Below are 13,705 nucleotides of genomic sequence, written 5' to 3'. Positions count from 1 at the left end.
TGCTGCCAGCGTTTTCACAGTCGTTGTCTGCAGTCATTCAGTGTGATCTATTCATGTTTGTTTGTGCGCGCTCACACCACAGTTAGTAATAGTCGGGCCACATTTTCCAACGTGCGCTACACATGCAATGCTGCCTGGATCGGCAGTGCAGCGCTACAGGTGTGTCCCTTCGCACGCGCTGCCCACGGGCAGCGCTTCTCATCAACACCACCGTTTCACACGCGCCTTTTCGTGGTCATCGAGTCTCTCTTCATGTCGGTCTACTTACGCCGCAGCACACCTGCTTACTTAATCAGCTCATGTTTACTACAATTCATATTGCTACCAAAGCCGCTCACCTTACTTCGTATGACATTGCTGTGTTGCTATCGCATTCATTGCTTCACCCTTAGGGCGAAACTGTGACATCTTTTTCTTTTTTTTTACTTGTTTCTTTCTTATTTTTCTTTTTTGCTCGTGTCTCCTTCTATCCTATTTAACGCAACACAGGGTAGCCAGCCGGTCTATGCACTGGTTAACCTGCCTTTCCCTCTCATTCTCTTTTTCTCCACAAATGTATCAGCTTTTGTTTGCCTCCCCTGAAGTAATGCGGCTGCCTGTGGCGGAAATTAAACGTGACGACAGCAGCAGTGCAGCCGGTGAGTCATCACGTTGTTTTACCGTTAAAGAATTAGACAGGAGGCTGTATTTCGAGCCATTCCTATACTGAAGTACACAGACAACAAAATAAATGCTCTCATTATTGAACGGCTGATCAATTTCAATGAAACTTGTAAAATTTCAAAGTGAAAGCGACAGCCACTGCTCAAAAAAATTATATATATATATATATATATATATATATATATATATATATATATATATATATATATATATATTTCGGCCGGGTCCGGCCTTGAAGGCCGGACCCCGGCCGAAAAGTCAGTAAAGTCTAATGTTTTTCCTACGTGCTTCTATTTTTTGAACTACTTCTGTGCCGGCTCCGGTTACTCTTTACTTCACTGATATATATATATATACAGGGTGTCCCAGTTATCACGCAGCATGATTAAAAAAAAAGAGGAACGGTGTTACGCGAAGCAAACCTAGTGTGTATTGTTTCCAGTACAGTGGAGTAGCCGCCAGTAATTTTTTCGTTACTGAGATTTAATTAGGTAATTATAATTAATTATCTAACACGAGAAGTACTGTCCCAATTATCAAAGTGTCAATGAGAAAGTTGTAGAGCAACATGGAAAACTACCGATACAGCTTTCTGTTGCTCAATACGTGCTACATAAAACTGCTTTTCCGAGCGTGAAAGGAGCCCGCAAATGCACGCAAAGTGCCTCGAGCGGCCAGTCGCGCGGCAATTCTGCCTGTATTCGCGGGCTTCTTTCACACTCGGAAAATGCATTTGTGTAGCACGTATTGAGCAACAGAGAGCTGTATCGGGAGTTTTTCATGTTGCTCTACAACTTTCTCATTGACACTTTGATAATCGGGACAGTACTTCTCGAGTTAGATAATTAATTACAATTACCTAATTAAATCTCAGTAACGAAAAAATTACTGGCGGCTACTCCACTGTACTGGACACAATACGCTTCGCAAACCCCGTTCCTCTTTTTTTGAATCGTGCTTTTTTACAGAATCTGGCGAATACCAGAAAATTTCAGAAATAAACATTAAGGCACTGAGATTATAATTCTGTATAAACGCAACGAACAAGTAAACTGCCATTCGGTTAACTGCCCGTGACACAACACATTAAGCACGCAAAATTGACATGTAAATTCAGGCTTTGCATGAAAGAGTGTTTCCGGTTGCACGAGCTTTACCAAAGCCATTAAAAAAAAGGTAAAGGTATAATCTAGAGCTACGTATGGTACCCAGTACATTAAATTTGCCTCTCGCGGCTTCTTGCAGCTACCTGCGCCATTGTGACCCATTCATTTCAGCGCCTGTCAAGGAATCGAGAACTCCATAGTTTCACTCCGACTAAGCGCAGCAGAAATTGCTTAAGTGCAACGCCCATGGTGCGCATCGAAGCCCGATCGACAAACGGGCCGATCGGACGAGGAAGTCGTCACGTAACACCTATGGCTGCGAAAGTTTGCGAAACCGTCGCTGGCTCCTACGTCTTAATTTCCCACAAACCACGAAATACATGCTTCGGTGCAAGAGGTGAGATGCTGCTCGAGGCTCGAGCACTTCGAGCACTTTAAACTTCTCGAAAAAGTGCTTTCGCTAAGGCTCGCACCGATTCTCGACCACCCCAGCGTTGTCAGCATACGTAAGACCTCTCCAGAGAGAGTTTGGAATGGTTCCAAGTGGCTCCTGTTCAGGACCGCTACAAAGCTTCGTTTTAGACGCACCAAAACGATTTCCCAATCTGCAAACATGGTGGCGTCACGAGCAAACGAAACGGGAACGGGGAGAAACCAAACTAAAAAAAAATGCTTCTTCAAGTCTTATACGATATCCTTTCATCGGTTGTCTTACGCAAAACACCCGAAAACAGAGAGAAAGGCAGAGAGGCAATTTCGGAGTGGAAAACTCAACAAGAGATCCATGCTTCATGAATGAGTGCGTAAGGGAAAGCCCCTCATTTCTTTGCTCTGTGGATTGGTCAAGGACGATCGCATGATTACAAATTGCAAAATAAAGCGAGGGGCAGGTTTCAGCAACGACCCCTTCTTGCGTCTACTTCGCTTTCACCCACGCGTATAATTGTCCACTCGCAGATAAAATAAGGGAAAATTTTACTTCTGCTGAAAAAATCCCGGTGAAACCGGAACAAGGACTCGGCGTATTTGTTTTTTCTTTTGTTCTGACAGGCACTAGTTTTCTTTTTCCGCTACATAAACCACAAAAACAGTAAGCGATTGTGTTTCTAAAATTGCTGCGAACTGTTGACCAGCCTTCGTATAGCTGCTAACGAACGGGAACCAGCGATTTCGTCAGAAAATGTTGCACAATGCGCCTGTGACGGAAACAGAATCTACCCAGAAGAAAGGTTCCCACGCTAACACTATGTCCGATCGCGGTCTGACGCCATTCCGTTTCCAGCTAAGGTTTTCGTCGCATAGTGAGTGAGCCGTGGGATAACGCCCGAGGGTGGTTTGGGCGTTTAACGCAACGCCGGTTCCTTCCGCGAAACGTGTTGATCGTAAAAGCCACGTGAAAACGCCAGCGGTCCATCATTTAGGAGCCGGTGCCGTCATATGTGCCATGGTTTCTCGTAATGTGCCAACCACAAGAAACGTCCCTTGAGGGCGGTGTCTTCAATCACGCCACACAACACACACCGTAAGGTCACGTGCGTTCCCTATTGTTGTTCATTTTACGTGGACAGTAAACACGGAGCTTATTTTGCACATCATGACAGATAGTGTGTCGCGCGGTGCGAATTGTACGCATGCGCTGGTGCCAAACAGACAGTGTGTGTGTGTGCGTGCGTGCGTGTGTGTGTGTGTGTGTGTGTGTGCGTGTGTGCGTGCGTGCGTGCGTGCGTGCGTGCGTGCGTGTGTGTGTGTGTGTGTGTGTGTGTGTGTGTGTGTGTGTGTGTGTGTGTGTGTGTGTGTGTGTGTGTGTGTGTGTGTGTGTGTGTGTGTGTGTGTGTGTGTGTGTGTGTGTGTGTGTGGTGTGTGTGTGTGTGTGTGTGTGTGTGTGTGTGTGTGTGTGTGTGTGTGTGTGTGTGTGTGTGTGTGTGTGTGTGTGTGTGTGTGCGCGCGCGTGTGTGCGTGTGCGTGTGTGTGTGTCGTAAGAGCTTACAAGTCTTACTAGATATGCTCTTAGTTCTGACATTGTACAGTCACCAAGAAAAGCGAGACCATGCAATCTGACTGCGCATTACCTCGCGGGCCGCCCACAGAGGCTCATCGGGAAAGTAATATCGCGAAGCTTCGTTCGGGACAAACAAAGGCGGCATTCCGGGCACGTACGAGGAACAATGCGCGATAGAGGACACGTGTTGCGCAACACCCCCTCGCATGCGTACACATCCTTGCAGTCTGAACAAGCGTGCAACATCGCCGTGAACTTCTAAGGCCCTTTCCGAACTTCGAAATTTTTCAGCTTACAGGGTGAACGTTGCCCCTTTGGAGTCGTCGGAAATACTAAGCACGTACGTATGTTTGGAGAAAATGGTACTGAAGTCTTCCTTTCGGTTTGGTGATGCATGCTAAGAAAAGTCAGACGAGGCGGTGGTTGTATGCCAAGCAGCAGTATAGCCGCAGGCTAATGTTTACCGCTGCGTGACGACCACGTCTTTCTCGGAGCTAGAGCTGCAAAGCAGTACATTAGTGTCTGATTTACCTCAGTGGCTACGTGAAGCTTGCGAGTTCTTCTTCAGGCAACGTCACTGACGTACGTGCATTGTTAAAGCATTAGGTAGAGCCCGCTTGACGTGTCAGTGACGCTAATTCTCAGCGAACTGCATGGGTCACCTCGTATCCATATTAAAGGAAGGAGGGGGGGGGGGGGGGGGGGGCTTCGGTCTCCCAGGTATATTACCGAGAGGCCGTTACACTTTTGACGAGCAGTGTATGCAGCACAGGTCATACAGCCGTACCTACGAAGTATACTAATTAGGGCCGATATGACGCAAGGAATTCTTTCATGGCGAAACGGTTCAGCTGAACTGTATACGTCCTTTGTAACTTCGCCCTACATACAGGTAGATGTCAATTTTTCATTTCAAGGATTCCCTTCGTATGACTGTCTTCTTATCCTCCGCCGTTCACGGCCGGCCGATCCCGGTGATAACGTAGCCGAAGTGCGGCTACAACCTGGCACTGAGGCAGCGCGGAAAGCGATCGCCTAGGAATGGAATCGTAACATTATGCCGAGCTACTATTCCAATACTGGGAAACACATCTGCGACTAAGGATGACGGAAGACCCTAATATTTTTCGTATTTGGGATTGTTGTCTGCCAGATGCGCACTGCCGGGTAATTTTTCCACAATTGAGAAAGCTGTTGGAGAGTGAAACGTGCTCTCCTGCAGGCCTGGTGTTCTGCCTATGTACCGGGTGTTTCAGCGAACACTTTAAAAAATGTTTAAAGGTTGCCTGTTGCAGATAGCACAATCCTAGTTCATGAGCTGGTCTACTCGAGGAGGCGGACGTTACTTGCACAGAAAAATGATATGCATTTTCTACGAATTAACATTCGTAATTCGCGAATTAAGTTTTTAACTAATTACCTTATGGCCCATATTGCAATTTACAAGTTTTCCCCTTTTTTATACTTATTTTTTTTTCTCTCTCCTGTCGAATTCCTTTACCCCTCCCCCGGTACAGGGTAGCCAACCGGAGATAATCTCTGGTTAACCTCCCTGTCTTTCCTTTACCTTTTTTCTCTCTCTTGTCTCTACAAATTGTAGCCGTGCAGTTCGCAAGGCGGATCCACTTGGAACGAATTTTCAGGTTGACATCAGTTTCGAGATATTAATTCCCGAACTTTGCAGAGAAATTCATCGGCGTTCCAGTTACTTTTGTGCTTCGATGCATATGTTTTGTTAAGAAAGTAACTGGTACGCCAATGCATTTATCCGCAAAGTTCGTGAATTAACATTTCGAAACTGGTGTAATCCTGAGAATCCGTTCCAGGTGAATCGACTTTGCGAACTCCCCGGCTATAATTTCTAAATTGCAATATGGGGCATAAGGTTTTTAGGTAAAACCTAGTTAGTTTTTGTTAATTGTTTGAATATGCATTTACATTCTTTTTGCAAGTAATTTCCGCCTCTTCCAGTAGACCAGCTCATTAATTAAAATTGTGCTATCTGCCGCAGGCAACCTTTAAAAATTTCTGAAACTGTTGGCTCAAACACCCTGCATATGGCTCGTACTGTACATCAACGAGCACCTTCCCTGAAAATCTGTGGAAACTGCTACGATAACTGGTAGCTGGTACGGCTTGTGACGTTCGTACACGTGAGCACGTCATCACATACGCTTCCTTTTCTCTTTGTCTCTGTCTTTCTTCTTTTTTTGCTTTTTTTTGCATTTGACGCAACTCTGCTTGGCTGTGACGACAAAGTCTGTACCTTCTCACATCTACGCCCTGCGTATCGCTTTTCAATGACCGCCGCACCTTACAGCATAACGGAGCGGATCGTTTCAATGACAAAATATAAAACAAATTACTATGCGTCCCAAAACTTTCCCGCGACTTGTCACCTTCTCCGCTCTTCGATCGCGAAATTTATCGGAACTGGCGGTACTTTTCCGTTCTCGTACCTTTCTTTTTCCCCGTCGCAACGGCTCGTCTCATCACAGCATTGTGATGAGTCTATGAACCGGACCTTTCCTTTAATTAAAACCAGACTCCGTCGTCTTTTGACCGGCGGCTATTACGCGACACCTTCGTATAAGCGGAAAGTGCTTTGCTTAGAGAAAACAGATTCGGGGAATGTCCGGCACTTTGCGTTGAACTATTTTTTTTCTCTCTCCTCCTTCGCTTCATTGTCTCTTACAAGGACATCCAGACTCATTGTTGGTGTAGCTTTGTCTCTACTAATGTGGTGGGTGCGGTTTGGAGTTGAGAGACGCCGACGATTTCCTTCGTCCCGTACGTTAATTCCCGTGTGTTGTTACCGTAAACGGAGGACACGGCATCTTTAATAGTCTGGGCGTGAGCCCCTGTCTGCGTGCTCCCGCTCCTTTTATACATAGTAAGTCTTCCGCAACTCCGTTTTGTCGCGTGTTGCGTCGACAACGTCTTCCTCTTTTTCGTCACTGCTCGATGTGTATCGATTTCAGATTGGAAGTGTCTCCGTTTTATCATGGAGAGAAATCGGTTTCTGATAACCGGGAGTGGCGTCGCTAATTGATTCCCGCTTACGCTCGGGCCCTCTGTGTGTTACTTGTGTTGCAGTGTCCGCCTAATCTGGGCCTTACTGAACGCCGAGAACGTTTATTCTACGCTATAGCAGAAACGCAAACGCTGCTGCATATATGGGGAAGGTGTCGTGCATGCGACGCCTTGCCATAGGCGTACGTCGTGCTAAATGCGCCCGTACTCGCCTTGTCACTGAAGCCGAAGAGCACTAGGGTCTGCCAGCCTTTGAAAAAGAGGAAGTCTAGGAACGCTGATGGGGTGCTATTTTGTGGTGAAATAGTTCGAACGTCCTCCATTAGCAATTCAGACGGGACATCATGTTCTCGTGCGCTGATGTGAGACCTCCGACGAAGTCATACGTCACAGCCCTGTTCCACGTCGCGTGCGCTGTACTCTTCTAAGCCATTGACATCGTACGCCACACCATTGCGCATGCGCATGTCGCTCGATCAACTGCGCGCCGTATATTAATCTTAGCCGCTTGACGTCACGTTCTCCCCTTGGGCGGCTGTACAGCTTCAGAAGCCTGCCAACGCGCACGTAATAGACATGGTTCCTGACCTTGTTTAAATATGCTTCTAACGTTACACGCAAGAAAATTACGTGGCCCAAAATTAAATTGAATTCATTTTTTTTCTTTGCATGGAAATCAGGAGCAGCCTCTAAATTTTACGACATTTTGACGAGGCGACTACCACTGCGACATGACGGCCGCAATCGTTTGTTTAACGAGTATTCATTGCAGACATTTCACGGGTACAGGGAAGAAATCACGTTTTAAACTCAATGACAGAATAATACGAATAACACCCATAGTTGTCTCTCAGGCAAGCAGTAGTCACATGCTATACACATCCATATTTATCCTCCAAACAGCGTCAAATATATAAACATCTCGCAATTATAATTGCACATTCTTAAAAAAAAAGAGCAGAGGAGAAAACGAAATTAACTGATAAGACGTCCCTCACGGACCACGCGCAAGTTCGAAACTTAAACTGCAATGGTTATTATTATTATTATTATTATTATTATTATTATTATTATTATTATTATTATTATTATTATTATTATTATTATTATTATTATTATTATTATTATTATTAATAGTAGTAGTAGTAGTAGTAGTAGTAGTAGTAGTAGTAGTAGTAGTAGTATTTCCACGAGGAATGTTTATTAAGGGGCGACGTGGTATCTAGCATTAAATTACCATATTGAAGGAGACCATAGGGAAACTTCCTGCTGATATAGTATTAAAAAGTTGTCGCAGTTTCACCTGAAAGGCGAAGCATCAATTGCGATAGCAAACTTGTAGAGAGCTATACGGAGTAATGATATTAGCTTTATCAGCTGTATAAACTTGGACATGCAGCAGCATCGGCAACACGCAGAACTGTTGTCGACGCCATCGGCGTTTTGCCCGCGTTCGCTCAAAATGCGTGCGGCGTTGGTGACTGTTGCCGGAGCCTCTGATATAAATAGGCACTGCGTGCCGCAGCTAAACGTCGCCTCCCTTCCCTCCCCCTCCCCCACGGCCTCTCGCTCGTCGGAAGAAGGCGCGTTTGCTCTACATGGTGATTGTGAAGGAGAACAGAGACGCCTACTTCTGCAGCCCTTAAGCGAGCACGGCGCAGAACGCGCGTTTGTCTCCGCCGTGCGTTCACTCCCCGTGAAAGACGCGCCCCTCGCGCCCTTTCACTCGCACATACAGCGTTCGGCGACGATTTCTTCTCCAAATGACGTCATACGGAACCTCACGGCGACGGCGACGGCGACGGCAGAAATCTGCTTTTGAGTGTCCATATATAATTGCTATCGAAATAAAATGTCTGCGACAAGCGATTAAATAAATGAGCTCAAATGGAAAGAGGACACGAGCTTCATGCCCAACTGCTAACCAAAGGCACAAGGGTATGAAGATTAGGATCTTGCTAGCAAAATAATGGCAGCATGTTGCGCAGATGAACAAGCATTCTGCTTTCTTTTATCGCCATCGCCACGCGCATTAAAAAAAAGTGGTTCGCATTAAGCCATTTCAAATGCAATTTTTCCTCAACTGTTTTGAACTGTAATAAGCTTCCATAAACCGGCTGGTACCGCCATCTTTTTTCTTTCTTTTTTCCCCCAGAGTTGAAGAGACCAAGCCGAAGAGACCTGCGATTCGACACACTTCGTCGGACACCCAATCAAATATAATATTTAGCAATGTGACGACTTCCGCTTCTTCTTCTTTCTGGGGTTTTAGGTGCTAAAACCAACGACGACTTCCGCTACCATTAAAAGTTAGTGCACGTGTCGTCAATAATCTGAGGTCTTTGAGCCTGTCTTTTTTTTTTTTCGTGCGTTTAATTTCGGTAGAGGATCGAGTCTCCAAAGCATTTGGATTCCTCGACGAAGTGAATTCACCGTTGTGAGCAATACTTTTCCCTCTCACATCCGTATCACGGTGGTATAAGTCAGAAAAAGAATAGAACGTTGGTATTCTGACGCAGCAGTTTCGTTGGTTGTAGCGGCCGTCACACGGGCGTGCACGGCTCACCCTGCCCTCGCTTCCTGTTTCCGCGAAAGTGAGTGGTTTCCGGTACGCTGTTGCGTCGGTATTGCGTCGGTATCACGCTGCTAAAACATGTATTTTGCAAGTCATTGAGTGAGGAGCTGAAACATTCCTACATTCATATATGAATCTAGGAATCTTCGGTCAACGTCGAATATTCTTAAATCTAATAAAAACATTGAAGGGTTGCTAGCATTGGTTACCGGGTAGTTTTAAGTGGAATGAAGTAACGCCAGTGCCTTTGATAATTCGTACTTCCGCAATGTGATTAGGTGGCACTCATTCAACTGTCGTAACCGAACACACCAATAATCTGCAGACAGGTAAACCGGTAGGGGCTCCATGCTAAAGTAGGAAACCTTAATGCACTATTGAGTACAAAGGCCGCGGCTGAACGTCTTGCGAAGCGTTGTTATGATGTCTTTTCTGAGCTCCTGACGTGCTCGATGAAAACACGTACTAATGTGAGAACTCGTCCTGACAGGCATATGCGCAAAGTGTTTTCGAAAACAAATACACCATCGTCTACCGCTGTGACATAGCCAATAAACACCGCATGGCTTAATTTCGCAAAAGCTACAAACGCTTACATTTACATTCTTCACTCAGCTGCTACAATTTAGTTTTCTTCTTTAGCATGTTTGCACGTGAAAGAGAGAGAGAATGTAGGGATGCTAACCAGAAAAGCCCCCTGGTTGGCTACTCTACATTGTGGGAAGGGCAAAGTGAAATGTAAAGTTGAGAAATATGGAAAGGGAGAGGATGAAAAACACCGTGAATCTGTGAATGCGTATACGGACAGCTCCACGCAGTCAATTGCGCTCGTACAGCAAGACTTCATGTCGATGACTAGTGGCAGGATGGAGTGGAACACCATGTTGCAACTGTGTACTAATTATACTTTTAGCCAACAACCACGAGTTAGCTGAAATTCTTTTGGTTATAGTTATCATAAAAGAGAAAGCAATCTCCTACGTAAACCGAAAAAAAAATAGTCATAGAGAGAGGGAAAGATACCGGTAAGTATTAAGAAAGCATAGTAGCGATATAGTGGAAAGAGCGGAAAAGATAGAAAGGCGAAGGTTACGCGTTCATTTAAGAGAGAGAGAGAGAGAGCGAAAGCGTGCTAAGAATGAAACTCGCACATTGCGTGGATAGCCGCATCTAAATGAGAAATGCGTTTGTGCACCGTTTAGCCACCGTGGATCAGCCTTGGCCTTAAAGAGCGCGGGAAACGAAAGGAGAGAGAAGATACAGCGAAGGGCGACTGGAGAAAGGACCTAGAGAATGTTTGAGAAGGACGACGTCGGCTGTTTCGGGGCTGCCTTTGGCTCAAGTGAGGGCGACGTCACGGCTTTTGCAACGTTACTGCCCCTCGGCGCTGCACCGTGACGTCGCGCGCGTCGCTTTCCGTATTAATGACGTCACGGAAAGTGTGATGTGTGGCCGTTGGAGCCGTGCCATCGTAGAGTGCGTGCGATCGTTTGTGATTGCGGCGACATGTGCGCGGGCTGCCCGGAGTTTCCCGCGCGTTTGTCGACGGTTCGTCCGTAATTAATTCGGGTTTTCGATGCGCGCAATGTGTTCGTGATTGTGAGTGTGTATTGATGTACTTATCGCGTCTTTCGCTCTTAATTTCTCGACCGCCGCGTTACATTAACTCAATTTATTCATTTATTCTTTGTTTCGCAACCAATTGAGCAATGTGTGTACAAATTCCGTTACCTAGGGCCTTGAGTTTAATTATTGACGACTGAAGGAGTTTTCGATGCACGTAGATGCCCAGTCCTCTATTTAGTTTTTGCATTCGCACGAAAGCGTCGGTGGATGTCAAGATGACGTATCCTGCTTAACATTATTCTGATACATGTGGTCGAAACTGAGTTCGTATTTAAAATTGGGTCCTTTTGGGCCGAATGAACGATTATTATTTCATTCATTCGAATTTACTTTCACAGCCCACCATTCTGCCCATTGTGTAGTGCCGAGTTGTGTTCTCGTTCGTATAGGCTCGGTTATGTCAAGTCGTGCCAAATATTATGTCGCCGCCTTCTGACCCGTACCCTTCCTTCCACCCCCCGAATCCACCCGGGAGCCTACACCCTCTCCTGTGCTCAATGCACACGCCCCCATGCTGCTCGTACCCACATTCATCCATGAATGCCCGGCGGACCCTCCTCCGCGGAGCCCGGAGCTCCTGACCACCTCGGAGGAATGGAGACCCTGCTGCGCTCGACGGACCCGGCCAGGTATAGATCGCCACTGACCGGACCGCCCACGTCATGGAACTCCATGAACTCCTACGTGCTCGAATCCCTTGGTCAAAATGATTTTATCGTGTGCTTTAACCTGTGTACCATATTTCTTGTTATTTCCGCATTGCTTGGTATTCTCTTCTGTACGGCGATTATGTGCTCAAATTTTATTTACCATGTATTGTGCTTTGTTTTCTTTTTATCTGGTTGTGTAGGCACTGTTGTGATTTTAACGCCCCCCTTACACATTGCCCTGCGGGCCTGTAAGGTATTTCAAATAAATAAATAAAGTTGCTTCTCTCTCTCTCTCTCTCTCTCAAGTCTGCATCAACGGTTCTTTCTCTTGTTCTCTGCTTCGCCTACACTTGCTTGCACGTATTATTCATTGCATAAGTGTTGTATTAGCGTTTATTTTATTCACTGTATTAAGCTTATAAGCGTTGTGTGTGAGTTTTATTTTTTTTTTCTGGATCAGTGCACTCCTCTGCCGACCGTGCCCATTCACGCACACAAGCCACACGGCTTATGCGGACTGAATGTCTATGATATACACTTTAATGTTGAATAAAAAATATATTCTATCCTTAATTTCTGCCTCCTCAGTGACATTTTGCATATTAAAGGGACACTAAAAAGGAACAGTGAATCAGTTTAGATTGATAAAGTATTCTTAAAGAACTCTACTTTCGTTTATTTCACGATAATAGGTTAATCTAAAAAAAAAGACGGTCAAAGTTTCCTCTTTCAATTTGGCGCCGAAACAACAGGGCTGGTACGTCAGTGTGTCGTCGCGGATTTCAATGCGTTTGTAACAGCGGAGCTGCTTAAGCCGGGCGTAATCAGCACCACCTAGATAGCACAGGCCTACGCACTCCGGTATATGACGTCATGCTACCTGGCCCGAAATTTCCATTGCCAAGGCTGCCGTGACGGAAGCGGTGACGTCAAAATCACTGTTGATTAGATTCTAAGGCAGTCGGGCCAGGTAGCATGACGTCATGGATCGGAGTGCGTAGGCCTTGTGCTGTCTAGGTGGTGTTGGCGTAATGTGTCTGCTGAATCCAAAAATGTGGGCCGATCCTGGCGGCAGTGCAGAAAGGATCCAAGTGCAATGGCACATACCCCTGTGAACTAGAGAAGCTGAGCCTGGCTAAGCCTAGCTAAGCATGACTGGGACTATTAAGCTTAGTCATCAATAGGCAATTGATAGCCAATCAATAGCTAATCGATGATCGATCAATAATCAATAAATTTCGGTAAATGCTGGGGATGACTTGGTAGTGCTTAGCCTAGCCCAAAAGCCAGGACTAGCTAGGTGCCCATCAGCTCCGCTGTCTCTTTAGCAGTGCGCCTCCAGTACAAGCTACGCTATTTTTTTTTTTTTCGCATTTCGTCCGTTGTGGTTATATAAAACTTCTTGAAACTTCGTAAATTCAGTGCTTAGCTCTTATGAAATACAATGTAGTCCATGTTTACCGTTAAATATCAACTAGGCCCGAGCAAATGGCGTCGAATATATGACGTCACGGCGAACTGGTGCGGGAACTTCGCCATGATGTCATGGATTCTGACTTCATTTGCTGAACTTGCTGATGTCATTTGCAGAGTCTGATCTAGTCCGGGGACTTCAAGGCGGTGTCGCAACCCTCCCTTCGTTCTTGCGTCTTTTCTGGCTGACGAAGCGTCTTCTCCCGGCAAGAGTAGCTATTAATTGGTATTGCGGAATGCTAATTTACTAACATAGCTCAACTCATTTTTTTGTTCTCTTAGGCTCCCTTTAAAAGGAAGTGGAGCGATCGTGTATATCGTTATAGGATCACTGGGCTTTGGATCTTCAGTCTTCGAGGCTTAAAGGCAAACTGCAACAAAAGTTCACTTTGGCTAAATTGGCTTAAAGTACATGGGCTGTTAGGCGGGGAAGCAATGCTGGCAAACCTGTTGGACAAGTAATTGTCTAATTTGCTTATTAGCAATCTTTAGGTAACACCTCAGCAACTATAGAGCACGTTTTACGATGAGCATCAATATCAAGCACTCAGTGCACGTAGCGTGCGAAACCTCCTTACTG

Source organism: Dermacentor silvarum, chromosome 4, assembly GCF_013339745.2.
Source record: "Dermacentor silvarum isolate Dsil-2018 chromosome 4, BIME_Dsil_1.4, whole genome shotgun sequence".
NCBI lineage: Eukaryota > Metazoa > Arthropoda > Arachnida > Ixodida > Ixodidae > Dermacentor > Dermacentor silvarum.
Note: the sequence above shows the minus strand (reverse complement) of the source record.